Source organism: Bos javanicus, chromosome 12, assembly GCF_032452875.1.
Source record: "Bos javanicus breed banteng chromosome 12, ARS-OSU_banteng_1.0, whole genome shotgun sequence".
Lineage (NCBI taxonomy): Eukaryota > Metazoa > Chordata > Mammalia > Artiodactyla > Bovidae > Bos > Bos javanicus.
In genome coordinates this window covers 67,544,805-67,568,869 of record NC_083879.1, presented here as the reverse complement: position 1 = coordinate 67,568,869, position 24,065 = coordinate 67,544,805, and the positions used below count along the sequence as shown (strand labels likewise).

Here is a 24,065-nt window from a genome sequence, read left to right as displayed (position 1 = left end):
TTGGATTTTATTCTTTGCGCTCTCAGATTCATGCCTGGTAGTGGGGAAAAATACAATGAGCCATGTGAAAAAAATTGTATACTATTACAGGATATGTAAAGGCACCATTACTATTTCTCAAATGATAAGTTAAAAACCTATATGCACTTAAATATTAATAATAATGAATAAATATTTTAGGGTTTTGGGAGTTCTGTTAAAAAAACAAATTTGTTCCCAATTACCAAAATTAAACTTACTTACTAAAAAAAGGTTGAGATGACACAGGAAATGCAAACTGTTCTGCCTTTGCAATTTCACTGCCTGCTCTGCCACCTGTTACTAATGCTGATGCCAACTAGCTAAGTTTATGCCAATGCCCAATCCACATCTGAGATTTTTCTTGCAATCATTGCAAGTTTGATAGCATCTGTGAGCTTTTTTAATGTTTGGGCTAAAAAGGGGAATTAACAGTGGACTTGAGCACATAATTCAAGGTACTCATGTGTATATAATATTGCATTTATGTAAATTTTTCAATAACACCTAAAAATGCTAAGTGGAACATAGATCATCTTGCTCATCTCAGTTTGGCCGCTACATTTTCATCAACAATACTTGATCTATATTTAGACTTCAAAAACTTTGCAGTTGAAAAGTAGGTTCACATTCCTAGCCTGTATCAGGGCTTGACTCGATGGACTTGAGTCTGGGTGAACTCCAGGAGTTTGTGATGGACAGGGAGGCCTGGAGTGCTGCGATTCATGGGGTTGCAAAGAGTTGGACACGACTGAGCGACCGAACTGAACTGAACTGAACCTGTTCGAGGGCTTCCCTGATAGCTCAGTTGGTAAAGAATCCACCTGCAACGCAGGAGACCCTGGATTTATTCCTGTGTTGGGAAGATCTGCTGGAGAATGGACAGGCTACCCACTCAAGTATTCTTGGGCTTCCCTTGTGGCTCAGCTGGTGAAGAATCTGCCTGCAATGCGAGAGACCTGGATTGGATCCCTGGGTTGGATCCCTGGGTTGGGAAGATCCTTGGAGAAGGGAAAGGCTACTCATTCCAGTATTCTGGCCTGGAGAATTCCATGGACTGTATAGTCAATGGGGCTGCAAAGAGTTGGACACGACTGAGTGACTAACACTTTCACTTTCTTTCAACTGCATTGAGTATCAAGAAAACATTTCCCTGTAATATTTGCATCCATGTTGATCAAGCTGGTTTACCTCTTTTAGAAGAAATGATTTCATTTTGAAACTTTGAGGCAAAAGGATATCAATTTCAAAACTACACTTAAGTTGGTTAAATTTATTAACTCATGCCATCGAATTAATGACAGTATTAATTATATGGGCTTCCCTCCTAGCTCAGTTAGTAAAGAATCTGCCTGCAGTGCAGGAGACCCGGGTTCAATCCCTGGGTCAGGAAAACTGCTTGGAGAAGGAAATGGCAACCCACTTCAGTGTTCTTGCTTGGAGAATCCCATGGACAGATGAGCCTGGAAGGTTACAGTCCATGGGGTCGCAAGAGTTGGACATGACTTTTTAGTGACTAAACCACCATTAATTATATAAAATTCAAAGGAATATTATATACATTAAAAAGGAACTCTAGATTTACCAATGTCAGCAAAGCATTAAGATTTTTCTGGTATATATGTTTTCTACATATATAAAATTTTATAAATAAAACTGTTGAAATTTATTTCTGCTTAGAATCATACATTTTGTTTTAAGGCAGCAGGTAATACTAATTTTGCAAATTCATGATAATATTTCTATTTTATTAAAAATCTATACTATACAAATAAAATATAAATATTTACCTTGAAAAAACAGTTTAAGTTAGTGCAAGAAGCTCACTGAAAACATAGAATATATTCTTTTTGAGAAAGAAATTCAACACTCATCTTCTCTACTGGAAAATCTTACCTGACATTAGGGTAAAAAAATCACATTAAATACCAAATATCGATTAGATCATCTGTCAGAAAATTTATGGGTGGAACTATGGAGAAGGCAATGGCACCCCACTCCAGTACTCTTGCCTGGAAAATCCCATGGACGGAGGAGCCTGGTAGGCTGCAGTCCATGGGGTCGCTAGGAGTCGGACACAACTGAGCGACTTCCCTTTCACTTTTCACTTTCATGCATTGGAGAAGGAAATGGCAACCCACTCCAGTGTTCTTTCCAGGAGAATCCCAGGGACGGGGAGCCTGGTGGGCTGGCATCTACGGGGTCACACAGAGTCGGACACGACTAAAGCGACTTAGCAGCAGCAGCAGAAGCAAGGGTAACTTTTGATTTTTTAAGAACTTTAGAAACTCAACATTCAACATCAAACATTTGTTGAACAATTCATTCAAACTTTTTTTTTATGGGAGAAGGTGACAAAAATATGTCTTCATGAGAGAACTCTGTTTAATCAAGTTTATCAAGTGTTAATCATAAACATGAGATGTTAATCTTTTTCTATTTTATAAACAAGGTAGAAAGGACAGTCTAAACTTCTACATTTATATTTCTACAAAAGTTAAACCCAGTCTTCAGTTCAGACATGACAATTTCAGCTGAGATGCTTTCCTTACAAGTGGATTGAAGTGAAGAAGTGAAGTCCCTCAGTCATGTCTGACTCTTTGCGACCCCATGGACTGTAGCCTACCAGGCTCCTCCCTCCATGGGATTCTCCAGGCAAGAGTACTGGAGTGGGTTGTCATTTCCTTGGCTTCCCTGGTGGCTCAGCCAGTAAAAGATGTGCCCACAATGTGGGAGACCCAGGTTCGATCCCTGGGTGGGGAAGATCCCTGGAGCAGGAAATGGCAACCCACTCCAGTACTCTTGCCTGGAAAATCCCATGGATGGAGGAGCCTGATAGGCTACAGGCCATGGGGTCGCAAAGAGTTGGTCACGACTGAGCGACTTCACTTCACTTCACTTCACTTCTACAAGTGGATTAGCACTTGCCTATTGTGTTACTACAAAACTGGTTAATGATCTGCTTTTGTTCAGAAATACCAAAACTAAAACTAAAACCCTCATATTGTTGATGAGATGCTGTCTTAGGCATACATAACAGTCTAGAAATCAATATTTACAAGAACCATCTGAATGTTGAAAAAAAAATAGCTTAAGTTGTAACTAAATGATAGCTAATTCCCATCCAGATTTGAACAAGAATCTGGATGTTTGGCGTCATGTAGGAAAGTTCCAGATGGTTGACAAGACTTCTCACTTTTCATTTGGATGTTTTTCCCAAGAGTTTCATTCAGTTTTAATGTTCATCCATGGAGACAATTTGTGACAGACACATAACTTTCAGGCATATTCTTATAATCTATTAACAGAACATGAGTCACATTTGGGCATGCCATCCTTCAGGAGATTAAAATAACAGTAGGAATTAAATTATTTGTGTATTTGAGTTCTTTGGTAATCATTATTAAACTTGTACCTTACAATGACCTCGAGATACCAGTTAACTCCATTTCAAGTGATATTCAGTGTCTGAAAGATAATGGGCACTCAATAAATGTTTAATTAATGTACAAAGAAAAATAATTAAAGATAATTTCAATGGAAAATATCTATAATAGGTAAAATCTACAGATGAAAGTTAAAGGGGGAAATAGAAAATTAATAAGGTGTGTGAAGGAAATTTAAATATTTGAACTGCTAAGTAATATGTGGAGATGTTGTTTAGTCTGATTTGCATCATTTGTCTGTCTGGCCACACTATATAATCATCGATCTTCTCTATTTGCTTTGTGTTGTGAAGCAGCAGGCATGGCATGAAATACAACAATAGGGGGTATTCCATTTTACCTTCTGGAGTGGTGGCTGACAGCAACTGGATTGGGATCTCTTTTTTTTTAGCACATGACATGAAATGTTAACAGATTATAAATACTGTTTTTCATGGGAATAGAAGTGATTGAAAAGCAGTTCCCTTTTATGTCAAAAGCTATTAAGCTGGGGATGTGTTAATAAACAAGTTACTGTTCTAACAAAATTTAGAGTGCTTGTATAGAAATGCTAATTTAGGTTACTGAACAGGGGCTAGAATTAGGAAACTGGATTCTGGGCAAGACATTAAATATTCCTAAGTATCAGTTTCCTTGTCATCTCTAACACTTACTTAGGAGTACATACACTTATGAATATTCAACTTGTGCTGATCAAATGGGTGTGAAAGTTCTTTAAACAAACCCGCCATTCAAAGCATAAGGTGTCTGTCATTACTATGGAAAATTGTAGAACTTTCTGCACTAGAGATCTCACCTAATTTCCCTCTAGATTCATATTGTGATGACAAGCAGGGGACCTTTGTAATCCACTGGCCTCCTTCACCTCCATGCAAATAACCCAAATGTTCTGATACGCAAGCATCAACTTTCCTGAGAATGGCAGCCGGTGGTGAGATTGCTGACTGGCAGTTCCAGCCAAAGGCAAACTTGTGGAATGAATCGCAGTAATTGGCTCTTACTGCACGCTTAGCTACCCATCTCACAATTTTATGTTTTGTTAATGAATCATCGACACCTCTTGTTAGCTCCTGAGGTTTGGTGTTGCCCTACTGGCAGCCAAGAATCCCAGATTTCAATTATTTTGGCTGGTAACTCACCACATATGTTTTTGGCATTGTTAACTGAAAAGGAAAAAGAACAAGTTGTGCAATTAAACCAACACTGTAGAAAGGAATAGTGTACGGTTTTTTATTGTGACCAAAAAAATCACAGATTTTCTCGTCAGTGGGATATATACCACAGGTAAGTTGCTATTTAAAGACATTTAATCAATACAGATTCTTAAAATTTGTATTTTTTTTAGAAGAGAAAGTGGTTTCACATTTTTGTTTTTGAAAACAAAAAAGTAGAATATAATAATCCAATCCTTGGAGACTCAAGAATGAATTCAAAAAATAATATGCCTCTGGTGTTTGCTAGCAGCAAGGAGAAAACTTGTAAAATAATACAACTGATAAATATTAACTAAGACTGTTATGTGTTGGAATCTTTAGGTTTGCTAGTCAAGAAAATGACATGTTCAAATATGCTTATCTTTATTAACAGTGGTTAATCAAAAAACAATGACACTAGTAAAATATAAAACTTTTTGTTTCTGAAAAAAGATTGAATTGTCATAGTAACACCCACCAAGTCACCTGACTCATTAAAGCAGGAATCAACATGGACTCCTTCCCTCTTCCTCACCCCAAACCACACACAGTCTACTGTAAGTTCATTCATGTTTGCTTCTTTAATAGTTCTCACATCTGTTTCTCCTCTTCACCATATCTTTTCTGATGAATTCACGTGCTCACCTTCTGCTTATAGGGCCCCCACAATCATCTGTGACCTAATCTTCTGGTTTGTCCTTCATACCCCATCCTTCTTTGAAAACTATTTCCATACAGTTTTCCTATTGTCTTAGTAATTGGATGCTTGGGTCCACATCCTTCCATGGTTTCAGCCAACCATCTTTTTCAGCGTTATCTTTGAATGCTCCCTCTCCATCTCTTTCTATTCAACCTGGGCCTTTTTCACTTCTCCATGTAACTTTCTGTGTACCAGTCCAGTGGAAGCATTTGCAACTTCCTCTTGCATGCCATGCTCTTTTGTGGTTCAGGCTAATCTTCTGTGGGGGAATTATTCTTCCAATTCTATTTACTTGACGAACGTGAACTCTAAGGTGGTCATCGCTCCTAGACCACATTTCTTGATCCCCTACTCCTCAAGGGAAGAACCAGCCATGTTCCTCTGCAATGTACTTTGTTGTATTTTGAAGTCATTTTTTGAACCTGTTTTAGTTTCTGTTTTATAGTTTCATTAAGAACATATTCATTGGCTATTTACCACGTGGAGTCCACTGTTTTTATAGTCCTGGCATTGAGTACAGTCCTTGGCATGCAGTAGGTACTAGAGGAGTGTAACATTTGAACTGAGGAGGGAATGGTGACATGGGTCACAAAAGAGAATTGTGACACGAGGAGAAAACGTTCCATGCAAAGAAAGGGCTTTGTTAATGGAAGCTTGGCTGGGAATTTCAGGGTATAGGGGAATTCTGTCTGGATATATGCGCTTCCCTGGTGGCTCAGATGGTAAAGAATCTGCCTGCAATGCGGGAGACCTGGGTTCGATCTCTGGGTGGGGGAAGATCCCTTGGAGGAGGGGATGGCAACCCACTTCAGTATTCTTGCCTGGAGAATCCCTATGGACAGAGGAGCCTGGTGGGCTACAGCCAATATGGTCTCAAAGAGTCGGGCATGACTGAATGACTATGTACAGTACAGGGATCTGAGGCTGAGCAATATGATTATTTGAGATAGGCAGAAGCCAAGTCATGGAAGAATTTATGTTGGACATTTGTTTCTGTAGGTTATGAAAAGAATTTTCCAAGTATGTGAGTGCTATGACATGAAACCTTTTAGATCAGTAGGGTGGATGTATTTGGGGTGAGCATATTGGAGAAAGCCATGGAGAAGCAGAGTGATACAGAGATCTAAGGTAAAACAAGAAATAGATTGATCAGTTAGTAGCTCATTGCAGGATTCTAGATAAGAGATAACTATGTTGAAGTAGGGTAATGGCGGTTGAAATGGCAAAAAAGGGGGTAATTAAAAAAGACTTAGATAGTCAAGAATTCATGCCCAACTCTATGCTTCATTATGCTAATTGGAGGACGAAAGTGAAGTCTCTCAGTCGTGTCGACTCTTTGCGACCCTGTGGACTGTATCCCACCAGGCTCCTCCGTCCATGGCTTTCTCCAGGCAAGACTACTGGAGTGGGTTGCCATTTCCTTCTCCAGGGGATCTTCCCAACCCGGGCATCAAACCCAGGTCTCCGACATTGCAGGCAGACTCTTTAACCTCTGAGCCACCAGGGAAGACCAATTGGAGGATAGAGGAACCTAAAATGACTCTTAGGTTTCTAGCTTAGACCACTGGATAGAAGGAGGCCCTTTAAGACCGGAAACAGTGGAAGAATGGCAGATTTGGGGAAGGATTTGCATTATGTTTGAAGAATGTAAACTTGTAGATGTTTATGAGTCCACCAGTTGGACATATCTTGTGGGCAATGAAATATTATTGGTCAGAGATGAGAAGAAAGATCTGAGTAGAAAAAAAAGAGACTTGGGGGTCATCACATTCTATAGACTGAATTCATATGTATAAGAGAAACTGCCTAGGGATTGCTAAAAATAAAAGAGGTGAGTCGAAAGAAATGTGAAGAATGTATTTAGTTGTCAAAGAACTAAAAGAACAAGACAGAGATTGAGAAATTCCTTTGCCCCAGTGTTTAGAAATCTAGAAATTATTGGTTTTAATAAACCAAGTTAAGAAATATTTTAAAATAAAGTTGTGGTCTATAGCGCCAAAGAATGCAGAGAAATAAAGTAAGAAAAAAATTTGAAAACCAATTAGATTTTAGCCAGCAGACACCCTGAGATTTTAGAGGGCACTTTCAAGGGAGTGGTTGGGATATGGCTCCTATGCAATGGGTAGAAGTTCAAGTGGATGTCAGCTATTAGGACATATGGTAAAAATGTTTATTTTCTAAAAATGTTGATGTAAATAAAAGGAGAATTGGGGTGACATCTTGGATAAATTGGCCAATTTAAGGGAGGTATAAACAAGGTCAAGTGAAATTTTCTTCTCTCAACCTCAAACTGTGGTCCCTTGCTCTAGTTTTTAATTGCTCCTTCTCTATCTAATTTTCTGCTCTCTATTCCTAAAGATATGACAGATTATTTTCATCTTCAGTTTTATTCTTTTCTCTATTAGCTCATCTTTCAGAGATTTTCCAAATCTGTAGCTTTTTTCCATATTAATTTCATTAAAAAATATTTTATTTCAAATTCTGGTTCTTGATCCTAGGCTGCTTCTACTCTATAGCTTGAACATTTCCTCCTGGATAAGATTTTGGAAATACCGAGTTAGCATTTATAAAGTAGAACTCTCCCCAATATATTTGACCCACTGTTTTTGTTATTTCCTGTTTTCAGGGTAATCGTCCCTTCATTTGTGTTAAGTCACCAGGTTCTATCTGAGCTTTGCAATGTCTTTTCCGTTGGTCCCATTTTTTTTTTTCTCTTTCTATTGTCACTATCCTCATTAGTTTCTAATTATCCTTGCTGGAATACTGACAACAATCTCAAAAAAAAAAATTATCTGAAAGGTTTAATGGTCTCTAACGCATTATTTTGATTATATCTGTTCATTAATAGAGAATCATGAATGTAGACTGTACGCAATACTGTATATGTTAAGATTGGCTTTCCAAAAAGTTAATTACCAATGATGGGAAAGAATTTCTTAAGTAACTTACTTGAGAAAGACTTACTGTGTATGGGCAGAGAATTAGGCCTTGGGAGAACAATAATAACTCATGTTTTAAATAAGCACCTATTTAAAAAAAAAATTGACTTAGTTAACAGGATCACTTACCTGTGATCACATTACTGTGTACAGAGAATAATGAAGAATTCACTTTTACTGGTACCCAGATACATCCTATTTGGTTCAGTTCAGTTCAGTTGCTCAGTCATGTCCGACTCTTTGCAACCCCATGAATTGCAGCATGCCAGGCCTCCCTGTCCATCACAAACTCCCGGAGTTCACTCAGACTCATGTCCATCGAGTCAGTGATGCCATCCAGCCATCTCATCCTCTGTCTTCCCCTTCTCCTCCTGCCCCCAATCCCTCCCAGCATCAGAATCTTTTCCAATGAGTCAACTCTTCACATGAGGTGGCCAAAGTATTGGAGTTTCAGCTTTAGCATCATTCCTTCCAAAGAACACCCAAGACTGATCTTCTTTAGGATGGACTGGTTGGATCTCCTTGCATACCAAGGGACTCTCAAGAGTCTTCTCCAACACCACAGTTCAAAAGCATCAATTCTTCTGTGCTCAGCTTTCTTCACAGTCCAACTGTCACATCCATACATGACCACTGGAAAAACCATAGCCTTGACTAGACACACCTATTTGGTTAGGACATCCTAAACTGTCAGATTATCCTTGATGTTAAAAAAAGGAAGAGGGAGGTTATTAAGGCTTGTGACTGTGAGTGTCTATGTGTCTGGCTCTTCTTCCATTTAAATTCGTATTCGTGATCCCTAAGCCACAGTGCAGAGAATTTAGCTTCAGAAATATCTGGCCAAACAAGCCCATATCTAGTTAACGGCCACTTCTCCATTCCTACTACTTCCTTTGAACTTGAAGTGCAACATGGGCTCTTTCCTGTGTCTCCATCCTGAAGGCCTTTAGACATGAACTGCATTGTTGCTCTTTCCTGGATCTGTAGCCTGAAGGCCTTTGACTTGACATGCAGGACTGTCCCTTCTCTGGGACTCCAGCCTGTTGGCCTACCCTGTAGATTCTGGATTTGCCAGCCTCCTTAATCATTTGTGCAAATTTCTTAGAATAATTTGTTGAAATAAACTTCTTAAAATCTATCATCTACCTATCTATTTTTCACTATCATCTATCAATCCTGTGCCTTCCTTTTCTCTGGAGGACCCTGAACTAAAACACTAAGCAAGAAATATTGCCTCTCGCCAGATAACATTGTGTACAGGGGACCCCATTTTTGTCATCTAATTTGTTTCAAGACATAGGTCACAAGCTCAAGTATGGAAGTCAAGAAATGGTTCTGCTGATATTTGCAACAGTTATTCTTTGGTCTTGCCTTTTCTAGTTCATCTTGCACACTGCAGCCAAAGGGGCTTTCTAAAAGCACAAATATGATATTACCTTCTTCTGTAAGATTATTTAATAACTCATCATAACCTTACAAAAATCCAAACCCATGTGTGTGGCTCACCTGGCCTTGCATTCAGGCCTCTGTGACCTCTCCACTCACCCACCTCCCTCATGATCCAGCCGTGGGGAGCCACCTGTGGCATTCCACCTATTCTAAGCCTTCTTCCTCCTATAAATCTTTAATCTGAAAGCTGTTGATTCTGCTTAGAATACTTGCCCCTCCTTTGTCTGTCTGTCAAGCACCTACTTGGACTTTCCCGGTGGCTCAGTGGTAAAGAATCTGCCTTCAGGGCAGGAGCCAGAGGAGACACAGGTTTGATCCCTGGGTTGAGTAGATCTCCTGAAGAAGGGCATAGCAACCGACTCCAGTATTCTTGCCTGGAGAATCCCAAAGACAGGAGCCTGTGGGCTACAGTCCATAGGGTTGCAAAGAGTTGAATGCAACTGCAACTGAAGTGACTTAGCATGCATGCACCTACTCATCTTTCAGTTCTTACCTCAAACACTCCAAATGACATCATTTCCTACTTGCTTTGGCCAGTGTTGACTATTTTCTATTCTGTGCCCTCAGGGAGCTGTTTTAGGCAGCTCTGTTTTAGGCAGTTCATGATATCTCAAGTTCTCTCTGCCATCTACCTTTCCACATTCAAGGCTACACCCTGTACTGGAAGTGACGACTAACGCTTGTGTACTGCAGCCTCAGGACTCCATGTGGACAGTGGTCACAGCCAGGGCTATTTATAAAAAATTGTCTTGGCAATGGGAGCAATCTATATACCATTGAATCAGGCAATGATTTTAACAAAGGTACTCTGTATGTGAGAAAGTCTGTATGTATTTAAGAACAAAGATTGGGCTTCCCAAGTGGCACTAGTGGAAAAAAATCTGCCTGCCAAAGCAGGAGACACAGTTTGATTCCTGGGTCAGCAAGAAATCCTGGAGGAGGAAATGGCAACCCACCCTAGTATTCTTGCCTAGAAAATTCCATGGAGAGAGGAGCCTGGCTGGCTGCAGTCCACGGGGCTGCAAAGAGTCAGATGTGGCTAAGCATGCTTGCGTGCACACGAACATGGTGAAACAGCAAAGGAGCTTTCAGCTCACACGGAGAAAATTTGGTCATAGTAAGGGAGAGCTCAGATGTATCAGTAATATCAGAGACCAGGGTAAACTGCAAGTATCATTACAGGAGACTCCAGACTTAAGATCCCTTTATGTTTCTTGTTAAGGAAACGAGTTACAAGTTTGGAGTCACCTGTACGTTATTCATTCAGAGGCCTTGTAAGACTTCCTTTCATAAAAAAATAATAATAATAAATCTGTTTTTCTCTAAGAGATTGAAGACTCTATTAAGGAAAGGGAACATTGCCTGAAACGAACAAGAAATATTGGGTTGGGCAAAAAAAAAAAAAAAAATCATTGGGATTTTCCATAAGATCTTATAGAAAAATTCAAAGGAACTCTTTGGCCAACCTAATATCTGTTGAGTAAATGAAGGAAAGGATGTAAACAGATAATAAAAGCTTAACTCATCAGCTTCCGGTTGATTGTGGTCAGTCAGTCAGTTCAGTTCAGTCGCTCAGTCATGTCCGACTCTTTGCAACCCCATGAATTGCAGCATGCCAGGCCTCCCTGTCCATCACCAACTCCCGGAGTTCACTCAGACTCATGTCCATCGAGTCAGTGAGGCCATCCAGCCATCTCACCCTCTGTCGTCCCCTTCTCCTCCTGCCCCCAATCCCTCCCAGCATCAGAGTCTTTTCCAATGAGTCAACTCTTCGCATGAGGTGGCCAAAGTACTGGAGTTTCTGCTTTAGCATCATTCCTTCCAAAGAAATCCCAGGGCTGATCTCCTTTAGAATGGACTGGTTGGATCTCCTTGTAGTCCAAGGGACTCTCAAGAGTCTTCTCCAACACCACAGTTCAAAAGCATCAATTCTTCTGTGCTCAGCCTTCTTCACAGTCCAACTCTCACATCCATACATGACCACTGGAAAAACCATAGCCTTGACTAGATGAACCTTTGTTGGCAAAGTAACGTCTCTGCTTTTGAATATGCTATCTAGGTTGGTCATAACTTTTCTTCCAAGGAGTATGCGTCTTTTAATTTCATGGCTGCAGTCACCATCTGCAGTGATTTTGGAGCCCCCCAAAATAAAGTCTGACACTGTTTCCACTGTTTCCCCATCTATTTCCCATGAAGTTATGGGACCAGATGCCATGATCTGGTAGTAACTGAAAATTGATTGTGGTAGTAACTGAAAATTAGTCATTTCAATTAGTAACTGAAAATTGAACCCCAATAATCCGTGCAGTTTAGATAATTGAAAGGGTTGACTTTTCCTTGTTCCTATGTATCTTCTCCTATTGTCCTTCTAGCACAGGAGGCACTTTTATGTTATCTGGTTTGACCTTGACAACCAATACAGGAGGTAAATGTTATCTTCATTTTATAGATAAGAAAAGTCAGGCTCCAAGGACACAAATGATTGTTCAAAGTCTCACATCTCATAATAGCAGAGCTATCTCATATGCTCTTTCCAGCCTGTATTTAAAGACTGGCCACGCCTGTATAAAGCCCTTCATTCAAGTTAAACTGATCCACTTAGCACTCCTTAATGCTTCTGCCCTTTAGTTCTTTGTATTCATGATTCTTTACTTCCCTCTGTCATATCTTTTCTCTTTCATCCTTTAGCACTTTAGTAAAATCCCTTTTATGAAAACAGCTTAGCTTTAGTCCAGGGTTTCTCAACCTTAGCACTGCTGACATTTGGCCAGATAATTCTTTTTTTTTGTGGGGAACAATCCTGTGCATCATAGGATGTTTAGCAGCATCCCTGGCGTCTAGCCATGAGACACCAGTAGCGCTCCCCCACCCAACTGTGACAGCCAAAAATACTGCCAAGCCTGCCTTGCTCAGCATCTTCAGGGGAGCCAACTACTCTCAGCTGAGAACTTTGTTCTCATATATTCTCGTCTGTAAGTCTTTGCAAATCTTTTCGAGGTCTCTGCAAAAACCACAGCCCTTTATTGGTAATCTCTGTATTTAAACACTCACGTCCTTAAGACCTCCCTTTCCTGGTTTTCTTTATATTTTCAGTGTTGTGTTGCTATTTAACTTTTCATGTATAGAACTATCTCTCCAACTTTCCTAAAAGTTTTATTCAAGTAGAAATGAAGCCCTTTCTGAATCTCAATAAGCCTTTGTGTTTTGCACAGAACACCAATTTGATAATCTGATTATTTTGTGGCATGGAAATTTGAATTAACTAATGATGAGAAATTATTTGACACACCTAATGACTAATGATGCCCAGCAGCAGCTCAAGTCACCGTTGTGAAGTCACCTGGAGGAAATTGACAAATGCCAACTACTATTTAGTTTCCATTCGTGAGCTAAGTTAATTCCTTGAACAATAACAAAAACTTGGATTTCTGCATAGTGTCTCTATTATATTGTAAAAGGCAAAAGATTTTTAAAAAATGAGGTGAATTGATTAAATCATGAGATCATGTTTATACTTTCATGCAAGCGCATAGCCACTATTTGCTGGGGAAAAGAAGACTTTTTTAAAGCTGCAATTTTTTAACCTTACTGGAGAACACATGAACATTTCTGCATTTCCACAGGTGTGAAAAACAAGCAGATTCTAACTTCTTTCAGGTGCCTGGGCATATGGCCCATTTTAGAAATCTTAGGTTGTACTTATGATTTCACCATCTCATATAGCCACTTTGTTTTGTTAAAGTGGTGAATATTCCTTCAGGACAAGACTTCTGTGAAATCTGTTTTTATTAAAAATATACAGAACATAAAATTTGTCATCCAAATCATTTCAAGTGTACAGTTCAGTTCTGCAAAGTGTCTTCACATTGCTGTACAATCTCCAATCATTTTTCACCTGGCAAAACTGAAACCCTGGAGTGAGTAAACAATTTCCCCCTTCCTTTATTCAACCGCTCCCAACCACCAACCTACTTTGTCTCTCTATGGATTTGACTACTCCAGATACTTCACATCAGGGTGATCATACCTTCTCTGCCCTTCTGTGACTAGATTTTTTCACTTAACATAATATCCACACGGTTCATCCATGTTGCAGAATATGTCAGAATTTCCTTCCTCTTTAAGGCCGCATTATATTCCACTGCATGTATAGACCACATTTTGTTTATTCATTCATCTGTTGATGGACACTTGGGCTGCTTCCTTCTTTTAGCTATTGTGAAAAATGCTGATATAAACAGTGTATACATATCTCTTGGAGACTGCTTTCATTCATTTGGCGACATAAACCCAGAAGTGGAATTGTTGTATCATATGGTAGTTCTGTTTTTGATTTGTTAAGGAACCATCATACTGATTTCTACAGAGACTGCATAATTTTACATTCCTACCAAGAGTGAGCAAGGAGTCCAGATTCACCACATCCTCGCTGACACTTGTTTTTTGGTTGTTTGTTTTTGGACACTAGCCATCAATGAGCAGTATCTCACTGTTGTTTCGATTTGCATCTCCTTAAGGATGTGTGAGGAGAAGGCAATGGCACCCTACTCCAGTACTCTTGCCTGGAAAATCCCATGGATGGAGGAGCCTGGTAGGCTGCAGTCCATGGGATCGCTAAGAGTCAGACACAACTGAGCGACTTCACTTTCACTTTTCACTTTCATGCATTGGAGGAGGAAATGGCAGCCCACTCCAGTGTTCTTGCCTGGAGAATCCCAGGGACGGCAGGGCCTGGTGGGCTGCCATCTATGGGGTCGCACAGAGTCGGACACGACTGAAGTGACTTAGCAGCAGCAAGGATGTGTGATGATTTGAACAACAGATGATTTGAGCAACCTTTCTTGGGCTTATTGGTCATTTTTGTGTATCTTTTTTGGGGAAACGTCTCTTCAAGCCTCTTGACCACTTTTTAACTGAGTTGTTTGTTTTCTGTTTAGTTCTGGTCATTCTTTACATATTCTGCAGAGTAACCATTTATCAGGTATATAATTTGCAAATATTCTCTCCCATTCCATAGGTTGCCTTTTCACTCTGTCCATTGTGTCCTTTGATACATAGAAATTTTTAATTTTGATGGAGTCTATTTATCTCTTTATATTTTATTTTTTGACATCTTATTCTTTAATAAAATCAGGGGTCTCCAGGGATATAATCTGGAAGCAGAACTGTGCTTAAACACTATCACTGATGGACTGCAGGCCAGCGGAGCCCTTGGTGAAACCAGCCTAAATAATACATAATATAGTATAATCTCTCTGTTCTGATTCGTACAAAAATTACAAAATATTCCCTGCCCCAAATCCTTACATTATGAAAATGAAATAAAACCCTAGAATGAGGTGGTTTTACAGATGTATTTAGACGGGAACATACAGTAAAGCTGCCCTCTGGATATGGCTGCCTCCAGCCTGCAGCTCCAGGCCGAGGTGGTGGTGCAGGTCCGGGGACGGGGGTCTCTCCTGGGACAGGACCCCAGGCCCCTTGGAGTCCCGGCCCTGCTCCCTGGCACAGGTGCATCCCAAGCAGGGAGCCGCAGCACTCAGTAGCCCCCACCTCTCTGATCTGTCATGGGCAGGTGGTACTGTTTCAGGCTGGGCTTGGTGTCCTTCTGCATGTCTGTCTTCTGGGCTCCACCGACATGCTTCAGGGGTCTCAGCAGTGGTACCTTCAGGCGAATACTGACTGCAGTGCTGGGCTGGAGTACGAGGCTAGCTTGGTTGCTCCCGACAGCTTGAGCCTGGGCAGCTCCATCGGGTAGGTGGGTCCCTCTCTCTGGGGCTGGTCCTCCTCAGGCCTCGGGGAGGGGATGTTTCTGCCTCTGGCCCTCCTGTGCCGTCTGCCAGGTGTTGCTGAGTAGTTCTGGTGCCATGGGGCGCTCAGAGAAGACAGCCTTTCGCCTGTCCTTGGCCAGAGCTTGCTTCTCAGCAGCCCTCTGCTCCTGGAAGTAGGGTGCTGCAGGACCTGGTGGCCAGTGATTCTCTCGTCAGGCTCATAGGCCACCACTTCCGTGCAGGAGGGAGAGCCATTTCGGGGACAGGTTGGTTGTCAGTAGAGGTATCCCTGATCCCTTTTTAAAAGGAAAATAAAAACTCATATCTCTGGATTGTTTGAACTTGGTGAGGGTCTTCTCCGCAGGCGTGCCCATGACATCGTGGCTCCTTGAGATCTGGACCAGCTCGTTGGCTCTGGGGAAGAGAGGCTACAGGCTGCCCATCTTGTACAGCTTGTAGCCCACACTCCACAGGTCCATTGTGTAGCTGTAGAAGCCATTGGTGAGGAGACACTCGGGCTGGTACCAGCGGGTGGAGATGTACTCCATGTAAGGCTGCTTAGAGTACACGCTCTGGCACGACCTCAAGTCCCCTAATTTCAGGACATCCTGCTTCATTTTCTGGTTTTACATCTCTGTGAAATATTCCATTTCTGGGTATGTGATCCAGAGACTTACACAACTGGTACATATAATGCGTATTTTTTTTTTTCTTTCTGATAATGGGTGTCATCTCCCTCGTAAATATTCATGTCCATAAGTTCACATGTTAGTGCAAGAGAACCAGATTTTCTGTCAAAAATCTCTTTGTGCAGCGTGAGAATGTTTGGGTGTGGATTGAGGCGTCTCGGTGCTTGCATCCTTCTCAGATTGTTCACTTGCTCAATGCTTTCAAAATGCTGTTTCACTTGTTTACATGATGGCAGTTTCCATCTCTCAGGTTCTGCATCTTAGTAACTTCAGAAAACGTTCCCTCTTGTATTTTGTCCATTGCTTTATAGTTCTGCATCCTGGATGTGGAAGCCGGCGACAACCCCTTGCTGGTACTGGTCGGAGAAGAAAGGGATAGAAAGTGGAGGCCCTGGCTTCCACTCCTTACAGGCAGGGTCCCGAACAAGGACCTTCACGGTGGTCCCTAGATGGAGAGCCTTAGGATCTGGCTGCCATGTGTATCCCTGTCACCCTGGCCTGATTTATCTCTTTATACTTTTACTGCCTATACTTTTGGTGTCAGATCCAACATATTACTTAAATCCAATATAACGAAGGACTTCTGTCAAATTTATCTTCCTCACAGAATCTAGAGCTCATGAATTACTTCCATTTTTGTTGACTGAATGTTTTAAATGTTAAGTAGCAACCAAATCTTCATAAAGTTTCCTCACTGCAGTTCTACTATTTCTGTCCATGGAATTCCCCAGGCAAGAATACTGGAGTGGGTTGCCATTTCCTTCTCCAGGGGATCTTCCTGACCCAGGAATTGAACCTGGGTCTCCTGCGTTGCAGGCAGATTCTCTACCAACTGAGCTACTAGGGAAGTCCTTTCACCAACAAAATCTTCATAAAGTTTCCTTACTCTGATTCTACTATTTCTAGAAACAATTCTATTGTATAATCTAGGGGAAAGTACGCTCTCTCTCAATCTATTTTTCCCACTCCACCCTGGCTTTTGTGCTCTCTTGTGTACGGAGAATGGAACCCCTCTATTCTCTTTAATACCAGTCTGTGTATAAAAATAAGAGAATTATGCTATCACCTAACATTTTGTGAGAATTAAATGAAAAAAATTTATGTGTAGGTTTGGTGACACTTGGAAATAGTACTTGCTCATGAAGGATGGTGATTAGTTATTGACAAAAAAGAAATCAGACTTATGGAACCTAGAAATTCCTTAGGACTTGCTGATACTAATATCTGCACAACACTGTCAAGGAATCATATTCTTGTTCGGAAGATAAGTTTAAATTAAAACGTGTATAAAAAGAAGCAAGATCATCAGTGAGTATAGCAAGTACTGGTGTCTGTCAAGAGTTCCAAGGAGAGATTACTGCAAAATCGAGCAGCATGATAAAGTTTCATGGAGAAGATGAACTTGGGCATCATCTTGATGGAGAGCTGAATTTAGATAACAGGAGAGGAAAAGAAGGATGCACCAAGACAGCAAACGCTTGAAGGATGGTTAGTCTATCAGCTGGTCTTCAGAATGTGGGAGGACTTAAACATCACACTACGGGTTTTGTACTTCATCTTCTAAACCAAGGGTTGGCAAACTTCTTAACTTTTTCTGTAAAAGGCTAGACAGGAAATATTTTAGACTCTGTATTCACAAGAATTCTCTGTCAGATAGCTTCTTTGGTATTCTTTTTCAACAACATTTTAAGAATGTAAAACCCATTTTTAGCTCTCAAGCTGCACAGAAACAGGTCACAGACTGGATCTGGTATAGTTTGCTGACCGGGAGACTCTATCAAAGATTTTTTTTGAACAGTCACTTGACATGATCAGAGGTACATTTGAGGCAAATGGCTGAGGGTGGTGAGAATCACCTTACATATCTTTCCTACCTAGATTTTGTATCTTCAGAGAAAACATGTTTTATAAATTAAACTGGAAGGACAAAGCTTTATATTTTCTGGCTCTGTATATAGAGCAGAGAATTCTACCATCACTGAGAAGACTACAGTGTATAAGTTCTTTAGGATAACATTCTCACTGCATCTCACCCTCTTGCTGGCTACAGATGGCATCATAATTGCTATTAATAGCATTACAAATGGGTACATTGTTGGCACTTAATGGCTACTTTAAGAAGTGAATTTAGGAGGTGAAAATGCTTTACGAACTCTATAATAAAGAAGTTTTATTGCAGCTAGTTAAGAAACAAATGTTATGAGAAGAGCAGACTCTTCTAGTATGTATCATAAAATATGACAGTCTTTATGCTAGCAACTTAATTCTACAAGCTTCGTGTGTTTGCCTTTAAAGGTATTTCCATCAAAATGATGATATGGAACCAAAGCCATATATTGTCCTTTTCCTGAGCTCCATATCAGTCAATGATGACCAGGGAGATTTGGGGCATCTTTATAGGAAGACTCATGAAGGGTTTTGTTATATGAACAAAATTAAGTTTTTTCATCTTTTAATGAAGTATAGGAGAACCCAAACATTTTAAGTTTGTGATAGTTAATTTTATCCACCAGCTTGGCTAGGCTACAGTACCCAGATATTTGGTTAAATATGATTCTAAGTGTTTCTGTGAAGGCATTGTATATATATATATATATATATATATATATATATGCATTGTATGTGGTTGTGTTTGTGTTTGGTTGGTTGTGTTTCTCTCAGTTCAGTTCAGTCGCTCAGTCACGTCCGACTCTTTGCGACCCCATGGACTACAGCATACCAGGCCTCCCTGTCCATCATCAACTCCTGGAGAACCCTAACACAGAGGGCATGTGTGTGTCTGTGTGTAGTATCTAACCTAGATACTAGTTGTGTGGTGTACTGGCATATATATAAGCAATTTATGGCAATGGAGGGGTGAGCTGGTAGCTAAGAAGTCATCCCTCAGAGTGACTGGAATCAAAGTCTGCTACTTGCAGGCTCTTATACACTGCATGCATTAAGCAAGTGGATAGAGAGAATAAATAACAATAAATAACAATAAGTTATTGTTATTATAACTTACTATAACTTATTATAACAATAAGTTATAAGAGAATAAATAACAATAAGTTATACTTATTCAACTTATAGTTGAACAATATTGTTCAACTTATTGTTTACTTATAGTTCAACTATAAGTTTTCAGAATTGAAGTCATATGAACAGATGTGGAAGTATTACAAGCTGCAATGGGTACAATGTCAACTATCCTTTATGGAGGGTAGCTAAGTCATGTGTTCTTCAGAGAGTTACAGGGTAACTATCTTGATAGTTAATGATTCTTCCAAACCATCTAGTAAACCTTAAAATTTTTACTCTGTCAGAAGTATTAACAATTACCAAGGGCAAAGTTTCTTTATCAATGATACAAAATTTTGGACTAAATTGGAGGCAATTCAGTTAAGTTCAAGCAACATTTTCTGAGTGACTCCCATGTGCTAATACTAGGCACCACTCACAGATGAATAAGAGACAGTTCTCTCCAGACTATAGTTTCACGACGGCTTCTTGTTGTTGTTTAGTCACTAAGTTGTGTCTGGCTCTTTTTCACCCCAGGGACTGTAGCCTGCCAGGCTCCTCTTGTCTTGAGATTTCCCAGGCAAGAATACTGGAGTGGGTTGCCATTTCCTTCTCCAAGGATCTTCCCAACCCAGGGATCAAACCCACCTCTCCTGTTTGGCAGGCAGAGTCTTTAGCACTGAGCCATCTGGGAAGACCTTCATGATGGCTATTAAGCCATTAAAAGAATGTCTATAGTAATAAGTACGTAGTTTATATAGTCTAAATTCATAAATATCTTTATTGGAATAAGGAAAATTTTCATCTTAATCACAGTTTCTTTGACAGAGTAAATGAATGAAAGAAGCTGGAAGTTGAATTTCACCCACATGTTCTTTGGGAACAGAGTTCAGGTCATGGATGTTTTCATGAAGAAGAAGACAGACAAACAATAACTTGGAGAAATGGTATCTTCAGAGACAGAAACGTATGTGATGAGATCTATTGTGAGACATTAGGCAGATAAGGATGGAATCGAGCCCTGGAGGTTGTGAAGGGATGAAGGACCATAATATGGTGGGGGGTAAGGTGCTGCCTAGACACTTGACCTTGTTTATAATCGTGTCTATAATCCTTCAAACACTTTGACTAAGCAGTTCTTTGATGAACACCCCCAAATGCTTCATGTGGAACTTAAATTGAAACTAACATTACAAAAGGAAAGCATTTAGTTTTGTGCTGATTCTATCTAGACTGTTACTGAGGCTGTAATTTTCCAGTGTTATCTATCCCTGCTTCTAATGTTTTATAGATTTTCTTTTTCTCTTAGAGCAACTAAATTTCATTGGTAGAGTCTGAAACACTTAACGGATTTTTAATCATAGAACTATCTTTTGCACAATCTCCTTGAGGAAAGTAACACCATTCTGGCATTTTATATTGTGGGAAAAGAAGCAATTTTATTTCTTCGAACACTGAAGCTGACAAAGAACCCACTGACTCGCCAAACAGTTCTAAAATAAACTGTATTGCTATTTGAACCATGGGTACAATTACCTATTTTTTACTTCTATTCAGAGGGAATTCAAATAATGGAGAAGAAAAAATATTGAATGTCAAAGTGCATTTGCCTTTGCAGAAATAGTCTGAGGTGTTATTAATGAGGATCTGCAAATAACCACAATTTTGCACAGCTCAACATTCATAAATAACTACTGGTTAAATCGAGGGAGCAGTTTCTGCTTTCATTATATCTTGCACATGAAGTGTACATGTTATCTTAACATCAAAGTATGTACAGTACTACCAAAGGAAGGAATCTGATGATGGCAGTATTTTGAACCACAAGTTATCAATAGATCACTTAGTGGTATGGCAGTGTTCCAACCAGGCAGAGTTTTCTTTTATGCTGCAAACAAAGGTTGTTCCTTTGCCCATGTTTGAAATCTGCACTGATATACATGATTAGTTCTACTAGGCTTCTGGCTGATTTAAGTAGATGAGTATTTCTGTTGATTTATATTGTAATATTATTATACCTAATGTGAAGAGCCAGCTCTTTGGAAAAGACCCTGGGAAAGATTGGGGGCAGAAAGAGAAGAGGGTGACAGAGAATGAGATGGTTGCATGGCATCATCGACTCAATGGATGTAAGTTTGAGCAAACTCTGGGAGATAGTGAATGACAGGGAAGCCTGGAGTGCTGCAGTCCATGGGGTCACAAAGAGTTGGACACAACTTAGCGATATATATATATGTATGTGTATATATGTGGGGTTTCCCTGGTGGCTCAGTTGGTAAAGAATCTGCCTGGTATGTAGGAGACCTGGGTTTGATCCCTGTATTGAAAAGATCCCCTGGAGGAGAGAATGGCAACCCACTCTAGTATTCTTGCCTGGAGAACTCCATGGACAGAGGAGCCTGGCAGGCATAAGTCCATGGGATCTCAGAGAGCTGGACACAACCAAGGACAAACATGTGTATATATGTGACTAGTTCTACTAGGCTGCTGGCTGATTTAAGCAGATGAGTATTTCTTTTGATTAGTAATGTAATATTATTATATATGCATAATATATATGCATATGTATATGCATGTGTATTGCATTGGGCAAAATGTTCATTGGGGTTCTTCTGTATGGTGTTATGGAAAACCCAAAATATTTTGGCCAAATTTACATAAATTTTTAAAATTGATGAATAAATTTTTGGTAACAGTATATGCTTACCTGGCTGTATTCAGAAATCTAGTTATTGGCTCGGAGAAGGCAATGGCAACCCACTCCAGTACTCTTGCCTGGAAAATCCCATGGACAGAGGAGCCTGCTAGGCTGCAGTCCATGGGGTCTCGAAGAGTTGAACATGACTGAGCGACTTCACTTTCACTTTTCACTTTCATGCATTGGAGAAGGAAATGGCAACCCACTCCAGTGTTCTTGCCTGGAGAATCCCAGGAATGGCAGAGCCTGGTGGGCTGCCGTCTACGGGGTCGCACAGAGTCGGACACAACTGAAGCGACTTAGCAGCAGCAGTTATTGGCTGGTAGGGGATAATGCTCCTTGTATAAATCAAATATTGATTACTTCTGTTAAATTGCCCCCTTTTAGGCATTATTTATTTTTTGTTCTTATTTGTTTTTTTTTGTTTTTTTTTTAGGCATTATTTATATTTCAACGTTTCAAGTTTGAAATTGGCAGACTAGCCGCCATGAGTTAAAATGGCTCTGTTTTTGGCTTAGGTGACAGTAGTTTAAAATTCCTTCAACTATCCACAACCTCAAATAGTTTCAACATGTAATTTTCTGTTGGATTCTTGCTATTACCCAAATTTGAAGTCGAATGTGATTTTGGATGTTGCAACTTTAATTCTAACTTGAACCCCATTGGGCAAAAGAAAGTTTACGTTTGGTTTTATTTTTCTCTGCTTTAATTTTTGTTCATTGCTTTCCAGCCTTCATGGCCACTAGTGGCATGTTGAGCTGTTGCTTGAGGCACATGCTGCAGATCACTGAATAATGTAATTATAGTCTGTTGGCTGAGCTCACGACTCCTACTGCAGGCTGTATCTTGCAAAAGTGGTGACTCATGTGTACCATGTAGCACAGTGGGCTCAGAAAGATCAAAATGAGATCTGCTGAAAGCAAAGAGTCTTAAATTTGAGCTTAGATTTATGATAAGATCAAAATTTGGCAAATTCTGTTTAGAAGCATTATACAAGATGTGACAAATTGCTGAGCTATATGATCTTTTATATTTTGGTATCATACCATTGTTTAGATGATTATAAATAGCAAAGAAAAATGGATAATAAAAGATATATGGTGTTTTGGGTAAAATTGTCTTCCAGAAATTCTTGGTACATTTTATGGAAGTCTTAAAATGCTCTTTTGAACTACTCTGGACATATTGGGCATCCCAGGTGGCTCAGTATGTGAAGAATCCATCTGCAATGCAGGAGACATGGGAGACTCAGGTTTGATCCTCGAGTAGGGACTATCCCCTGAAGGAGGGCATGGCTGCCCACTCCAGTATTCTTGCCTGGAGAATCCCATGGACAGAGGAGCCTGTGGGCTACAGTCCATGGGGTCACAAAGCATCAGACATGACTGAAGTTACTGAGCATGCTCACACATTGGGTATATTGGTGAGAGAGAATCTTAATTTGTCCTTCCTTTAAATATTTAATGAACATTCCCTGCTTGTGAAATTTTATGTGTATAATTGTTTTTCTGCTCCTTAGGGGTAACTTTGGGATGATACAAGCTTTATAGTTTTGTTCCAATGGACTTCCACTCATATTCCATATCTGAAACTGTGTAGAATAAACGAACATTCCAACCAGGTGGCTCAGTGGTAAAGAATCCACCTGCAATGCAGGAGACCCAGGAGATGCGGGTTCTATCCCTGGGTCAGGAAGATCCCCTGCAGGAGGAAATAACAATCCATTCCAGTACTCTTTGCCTGGAGAATCCCATGGACAAAAGAGCCTGGTGGGCTGCAGTCTATAGAGTCACAAAGATTTGGAAACAAGTGAGCGACTGAGTGCGCAAACAAAGAAATATATCTGTTTACAAAGATGAAGTGGATAGAGTTTAAGGAGAGTAAAGTAAACTATAATATCAAGATTATATCAGTTACAGTGTAGGCGGCCTAATTTTAAGTAAGATGAATATAAATTTACAGAAGTATCCTTATCAGCTAAGGGGACTAGTCAGTATTAATGGCTTCAATAAGATTAAATCTAGTAACCAGAGGAACAGATTTTAGTTGTAATTTAAATGAAGTTTTTCATGATGTGCAGTGACATAGATATTTTAATATCCAATCCAACATGCCACCTACAAGTACAACAGAAATAGAAAAAACACTGTGCTCTGTGTGCC

At 40.0% G+C, this 24,065-nt stretch overlaps 1 pseudogene; it reads right to left on the bottom strand.

Moving 5' to 3' along the window:
• Positions 1 to 15,284: 15,284 nt before the first annotated feature.
• Positions 15,285 to 16,679, bottom strand: LOC133258093 (MAPK/MAK/MRK overlapping kinase-like; annotated as a pseudogene).
• Positions 16,680 to 24,065: the final 7,386 nt, after the last annotated feature.